Source organism: Punica granatum, chromosome 4 (genome assembly GCF_007655135.1).
Source record: "Punica granatum isolate Tunisia-2019 chromosome 4, ASM765513v2, whole genome shotgun sequence".
In the NCBI taxonomy this organism is placed as follows: Eukaryota; Viridiplantae; Streptophyta; class Magnoliopsida; order Myrtales; family Lythraceae; genus Punica; species Punica granatum.
In genome coordinates, this window is record NC_045130.1 from 7641591 (window position 1) to 7649293 (window position 7703).

A 7703-nucleotide genomic window follows, 5' to 3' on the forward strand; every position below is an offset into this window, starting at 1 on the left:
ATCTTTATCCCACATTTAGTGTCGATAGGATAAGGATAAGGATTGAGATAAAATGAATATAATTATTAAGAGACTAATCCCAGATAGGAATTGGGATAAGGGTAGATTGAGATTAATATTTATATCGAAAGATAAAAATGCCCCTATCCTAATATCAAATTTACCAAAAATACCATTACATTTTTATTTATTTATTTATTTTTGCGTTGAAGCCAGAAGATCGAGAGGGGCGATAGTGGCCAATCTCTGGTCACCCTAGTGAGGTCGCCAATGACCTCGTCTGGCCAACCTGTGGCTGGAATCGGGCCACCATTGCCGGGAAAATCGCCCCCATCTCTCTCTCTAGGGTAGCTGGCAACCCCGCTAGGCACTGTGGCCGAAATTGGGCCACCACCGCCCGACACAGTCTGGTTCGATTGTGTTCTTCTTTTTTTATTTTAATTACAAAAAATAATTTAATTTTGAGAAAATTTTCTGAAATTGTTAATATAAGGGCACATTCGTCCTTTTGGTTTCATATTCCAATCTCGAATCTAAATGTAACCTAAACACCAGATTGGGACATTAAATATGAGTGAGATTGTAAATCTCAGCTCATAGCCTAGCGCTTTTCTTTCTCTTGAGCTTCGACTTCGTTTGAGGGAAAAAAAGAGAGAGTAAATGTGTAAATAAGGAGACTTCAATTATTTGTACTGCAATTTAACAGAACTTTCGGATCTTATTAGCTTAGAATAGCTAAGAGATGTTCACCCAAAATAAATAACTAAGAAGATTTCCTTTCAATTTTGACGTGCATCCCCTACATATTCAATCAAGACAAGACGGAGCTTGTGGTTAGGGGATCATAGATGTTGCTTCAATCTATATTGTCGTCGCACAAAAACCCTTGATTTCAAGCCAGACGTGACTTGGTGTTAATTGATTTTCGCATCAATCAAAATGATATTTTTTTAACCCAAAAATCATTAGCAAGTCTACATCTATACGGACAAGAAACTATTGCATATTCTGCAATAGTAGTTCCGTAGAATTCAATGTCCCCGAATGCGTGTCCAGGTCAAGATCTTCTATCGCTTGATTCCTCCTATGTCTAGCAAATTAGGTCAATAATTTGTCCGCAGAGAATAGATAATGGGAAAGAGCGTCTATGGTGCAGGGGATTTTCCGTACGCCAATTTCTTTTTTCTTTAATAGCATATATTATGAGTCTCTCTTTTATACTCAGAGCTAGAGGAACAAAAAAAAAGCTGCAACGATCATAACTCATTACTTTAATATGTGTCAATCCAAACTGCAAAGGTAAACTAACAAAAAACTGCAACGATCATAACTCATTACTTTAGTATGCATCAATCAAAAGTGAACCAACAATATGTTGGTCGAGTAATGAGCAAGATTGAGTCCCCTGACGAGGAAAAACAAGATCAAATACCAAAAAATGTATTTATTTAAAGGAAAAGTAATTTTAGATATTATATTATCGAAAGTCGAAACTGATATCTCTCACAATTTTACTTTAAGAAAAATTGCAAAGATTTACTATAATTTATTTTTCAAAATAAACATCCTACTCCACTCCACTCTATTCTTCACTCAATTCAATAATATAATAATTTTTTTTATTTTTTATTTTATTTAATAATAAATTTTTAATCATACTTTTTTCTAATCATCATTACAATCAATTTAATAAAAATTCCCAATCCATATATATATATATATATATACACACTATTTTCTCTTCCAAATTCTCACATATATTTTTTTCTAATCATTATTATAATTAATTTTTTAATAATAAATTATCTCAACTATTTTGTCATATATGGATGAAGTAGAATGGAATAGAATCCTAACTCCGAAATCGAAGGAAGCCGAAAACTGTCTCTCATCTTTCGTTGGGACAAGATGTCCAATAATATGTAGGGGAGGAAAAAGAAAAAAAGAAGATCAATAATTGTTAATGAAATACAAGGGCAATCTTTCTTTAATATAAGTAAAACTGTTGCTTCCGTAGAATTAAGCTACCTCGGACACGTGTTCCTTTTTTTGTCCTTTCTTCATTCTAACCCTTTCTTTTCTTCCTTTTTAGATTTACCCAACAATTTTGATTATTTTTCGTTTTTATCCCTTCTTTTGATTTCTTCTTTTATCCTTCTATACATTAATTAACTAAAACAATTCACATTCTACGAAAGTGGAGTAAAGTATTGTTTTAATACTCACGTGAATTTTTTAATCAAAATGATGCCATAAGCAACTTTTATCTTTATAAATTTGTATAGAAATAACCGTGAACAGGATGTTATGGGAGTATTAGAATATCTCTCCAATTTGATGTTTCTGGTTCTAATCAATCCCTTAATTATTTAATCTACATTTTGTTTTTTGTTTAGCAAACCATTATTACTATTAGATCGTTCTCTCTCCATATATAATATTTAAAAGACTGAACTAATATATATAAGATGCCAATTAATCAATCTTAGAAAATTAATATATATGATTTAATAAAATGAGTTAATTCCTTTTTTGGCAAGTATATAATGAGTTAATTTCATTAAATTTATATATAAATTCAAGTACCACTATACTTATCCTATGGAATTTTTTTCTTGTTAAACTTTATTAATTTGTTTTAACATTTATGTCATTTTTCTTTGTTCCATGTACTTTCCTATATTCGTGTACGATTTTCGAGAGAAATTAGCTAAACTTAAATGTTATTTATGAATAAATATTGGCAATATTATATGTAATATAAATAGATATGATATATTTATATATCAAAAATTAATCTTTCCAATATTACAAAATGAGACCTCTGGCATATGTATAATTCTTACCCTTCCATGTAGAAATGATTAATAAATATTTTTAAAATTTGGTTTATGCTTTTGCGTTTTTATTCTTATCATATCATATCGTTTGATTAAGTTTATCATTTTTTTCTCCACATTTATATGTTCATTAAATTAAGAAAGTTATAAAATTAAGGGGTTTTTATCTAAAATAGCTCATGGTTTGTTCGTTTTGTCAAATCTATTATATGCTTTTTTTTGTCAAATCTATCCCATGGTTTACTTTTTGCATCAAATCTATCCCGGCGTTATCTTTTCCGTTAACATCAAACGGCTGTGCTGACGTGGCACGTGGAGAGATAGTAGGCCACACTTGCCACGTAGGCGCCACGTCGGCACGGCCGTTAGATGTCGACGGAAAAGATAACGCCGGGATAGATTTGATGCAAAAAGTAAATCATGGGATAGATTTGACAAAAAAAAGCATAGGATAGATTTGACAAAACGGACAAACTATGGGCCATTTTAGGTAAATACCCCTAAAATTAAAATGCTCTATTTATTTTAAGATAAATGACACTTTATTAATTTGTCTATATATTCCTTTCCAATATTTCTAATATCCTTTCTCACATTTTAGTCATGCGAAAAAATTATCATTGATTGAAAATATTTTCGGAGAACCCCCCGACATCACGCGGCTCCTTCCTAGTACACAAACATCTCTTGTCCCATATCAAATTCTTCTAAAACCCTAAAACCCTAATTCTTCTAAAGCCTCGTGTCTCTTTTCCTTTTTTAATTTTTTCCCTCTTTATCAAGCTAATTTTCCTTTTTCTTTTATTTTCTTATTTTTACACTAACCATCTATCTTTTACAATATGCAGAAAAAGTCCCTAAACAAGCTATTATTAAATAAGAAAAAAAGGAGCAGATTTTTTTATTTAGAAAATAATGTTATATGAATAATTCTAAGTTTTTTTTAGTTACAAGAGTGAATATTTATAATTTAGGTAGCTCTTAGTTAATACTTATACATGCATGATTATCTAACCGATTTATAATCGTTATGGAGGTTGTGTCTCTCCCTTTTTCTCTCCCATAAAATTTACATTCATATCATTCTTTTGTTATCTTATACTTTCTGCTCTTAAAGAAAATAGTATGAACAAAACTTTGTTTATGTGATTGGTAACCAATACTATTGCATGATGGGCTATAAACTAAAACTCTTGTTACTAAACTTAATATATGTAACAAAACTAATTAATGATTAACTCAAATATATGATGCATATTAATTGAAGCAATTGGTTTCAAATCATTATTATAATAATTAACTTACTCTAATTTGTACAAAAACTATTGGAGATTATTATTTTTTAATATTTTTTAGTAGAAAGATAGTGTTTCAAAATTAATAATTACAATAAAAATGATATAGAGATTTATAAAGACACCCAAACAACGTACGGGATAAAAGGATTAGTGTAGACGAGACAAAATAAAGTGAAAAAGAGCACATCTTGACATCTGTCATGTTGCCAGCTTTCGATAGAGATTCGCAAGCGAACCTTCCACGTGGAAAATTTCAATGTGAAGCACTTCAATTCAATTTGGGATCGACCAGAGATTAAAAAAAAAAAAAAGAAGAAGAAGAAAGAAAAATCCCTCTTCAGTCAATGTCCCATTACGCGTGGGCAGAGTTGTTACATGCGAAATTCCACGGTTCAACTTCTACATCGTTTATAGTCTGATCAACATTAAATCAATGTGTGTGTGATCGTACATTGAAGCGTTGATCTGATGGTCTCGAAGGGTGAGGAAGTATTAAGCAGTCGAACAAAGGGCGAGGAAGTATTAATTAAGCTGTCGAACATGATAATTTCTTAAAAGATGAGTTGTCATCATTTAATAATAATTGCTCCCCTGTACAGGCACTTTTGAATTTAGAAAAGCAGCTTTTATATATGAAGATTCCGCTCGGGGAAGCAGTTCACTGTGTTTAGATGATTTGAGGGGAAATTGTTTTGCCATTTCCGTGTAATATGTATTGGCAATGTTAAATCAATCACCTTTTGTCCATTCTCTTGATGAGCCAGGGATCCCCTTTATCACCTCTCCTATTAATGTTTGACACCAAATATCATTGCAGAAAACCTATTTCCCCGTCCAACTTTAGCATTAGGAATCCAGATAAGATCTTCAAACCGCATCATGATTCGCCTCTTCATAATGTGAGCATCACTTTGACGACGTTGTCTGTGCGATATTGATCAACCTAAGCAAAATATATATTGTCACACAGTGCAACAAGACAACTAGGTCGTGATATTGGAATTTATCATGAATTGTTAAATTAAAGTATCCTTTCAAAAGTAATTTGTCGGGGTGTCTAATTAAGCTTTTTCTTCTTTGGGAGAGGATGATGAGTTAAGGAAGATGATAAAATATTGTTAGATTCTTCAATATGCACTTTAAAATGCGCCTAATCATATTTAAATTATATAACACACACAAAACTTTGAAAAATTGTAAAATTGTAATTTGTTAATTAGATATGTCAATCTTTCTAATCTTCTAACAAACCAAGTGCTTAGATTCATCGCCCCGTTGGAGGATGGAAGAGATCAAACTTTAAAAACATTTTTCTGCGAAAAGAAACAACATAAATGCAAGTTGCATGCTTTCTCAATAAACCGAGATTATTGTAGTCTTAAAGCTGCTGCCATTTTTGAAGAGAGAGTTTGAGTTATCTGGCCCCAATTGATATTTTACGATTATTGTAGTCTTATGGTTAGCTGCTATGACGAATGTTGGTATATATGATGATCGATCGGTGAGAGAGTTTGAGTGATCTGCCCCCGTTTCTTAATTATATATTCGTTCTATTTAAAGAAAGCCAGTAAAGGTGTCACGATGCACATTTTCATGTATTTCACATGGCATCCTTTTATTGGTCATTTCAACCATTTTTCAATTGTTATGTGCAACATAATTTGAATATTTACAATCGTTGCAGTCCTTTTAGTTCGATTTGATATCTTGCTTTTTCAAATTTCTGTTTCCTTTTATATGTGGTTGATCAATTCAGCACTTAAGTTTTGTTTATGTATAAAATTTTGCTAGGATGCCTCCAATAGAAACAAAGAGAATCGAGCTAAGTTGGACTTGAGTCATCGTTGTGGCACTAAATCATTTGCCAGACTTGAAGCGGAAATGGTAATAACATAATACTATAATTAATTTACTTACCTTTACATATTTCTATTTAATTGACACATCTTATTTGCATGAATTTAGATAACTAATTATCAATGTACATTTGGACAGACTGAAGAAAAGAATGGAGTGCCACCAAATGCTCCAGAATTTTGGAAACCAACGCATCACAGATCGGATGAAACTTGGGTCAAGCAACGAGCTGAACAGATAATGGTTAGTGTATATATCGAAAAATATCAAATTCATTTTGATTGCTAATCTAATTATAACTAATAAATGCAGGAAAAATTGCAAGAAGTACAAAACCAAGAAGATGAGAGCATTTCTTTAAATTTGGAGGAGAATCTTGCCCGCGTTCTTCCACCACGATCGGGATATTAGCTTGGATGTGGATGGGGTCCTAAGCCTAAAAATAGCTGCGTATCAAGGCTGAATAGGTCTACTCAGGAAGCAAGAGAGCATAACGTCCTATTAGAAAAACGAGTTCAAGAGCTAGAAGCACAATTAGAGCAACAAACTTCTCAAATGCGGGAAACAGAAGCACGAATTGAAGAGCGCATCAAGGCTCAAGTTGAGGCTAATATCGCAGCCTACTTTGAGCGTTTGCACACAATGGCTCGATCTTCCCCAAATTCATCCTAGCTAGCCGAAGCACCTCCCCTCTTGTAAGTACTCAAACAAAATATTTCGATTTATAGTGTTTTCACGAAGATCCCTTTTTTTATTGGTAGGAAATATAGCATGATAATTGTTAGCACTAAAGGTCAAGTTATATAAGCATCCATTAGATCCAACTGAACTGATGGCATGGACGACTTACACCTAGAACCTGTTATCCTAATCTAGTTGTGCATTTGCATAGATTATACAGTATAGATATTTTTCCATGGTCTATATACACAAGATGTGCCAGGAAGCTCATCACGAAACCGTTTAAGATCTTGAAGGTTCTAGATGAGCTTCAAATGAGTGCTTTATATAGTTTATATTGATCTTGTTCTTTCATGTGCAGGATCTCAAAATCAAGTTTACAAGATCCAACCACGTTGGAGTTGCTCGTACATCGCTCTTTCATATTGTTATTGTATTTGCCATTGTTTCTTTTATGTTGCTTTATGTAGTTAACTTTAGGGTGATGTAAATATTTCCTTTTTTTATGTATTCTATATGAATGTTGGACCTAAAGGCTTTATCTATATATTATATATTTAATTTCATCTTACTGTACATTGTGCCTTTCTTGTAGAATGATATACTATACTGGTAAAATTCAATTTCACAGAAAAATTAAACTCCTCGTCATTAATAGGACATGAAAATTAGTGACAGAAAACTACGGGCACAGAATTTACTGTGAGTGACTTTATTCTTTTGGCAACTAAAGTTAAACAATGATTATTCATAAAATTTTACGGTCATAAATCCATGGACCTCCCTTACTAACCTAAAAGAAAAAAAAATTATATGTCAATCGAATTTGAATCCTCATTTGTTGTTCTTTCCTCAATTTCTTCCTTTATATTTTAACTTCATTTAATTAAGTGAGTCCTTATTACTTCATGACTTTTCTACTCAAACCTTCCATTTCACCAACCCTAACTTGTGAATTTACTCATATTATTTGTTGAGAGTTTAGAATACCACAGCGAAAAGTTGAGAAGAATCTAATCGGTTTATA

General features: G+C 32.1%; 1 long non-coding RNA gene across 1 annotated transcript; it reads left to right on the forward strand.

The window, feature by feature from the left end:
• Window positions 1–6120: 6120 nt before the first annotated feature.
• LOC116206100 lies at window positions 6121–7199 on the forward strand. Its single transcript, XR_004156636.1, has 3 exons — window positions 6121–6238; window positions 6308–6690; window positions 7038–7199. It is a non-coding gene; the product is annotated as an uncharacterized LOC116206100 (long non-coding RNA).
• Window positions 7200–7703: the final 504 nt, after the last annotated feature.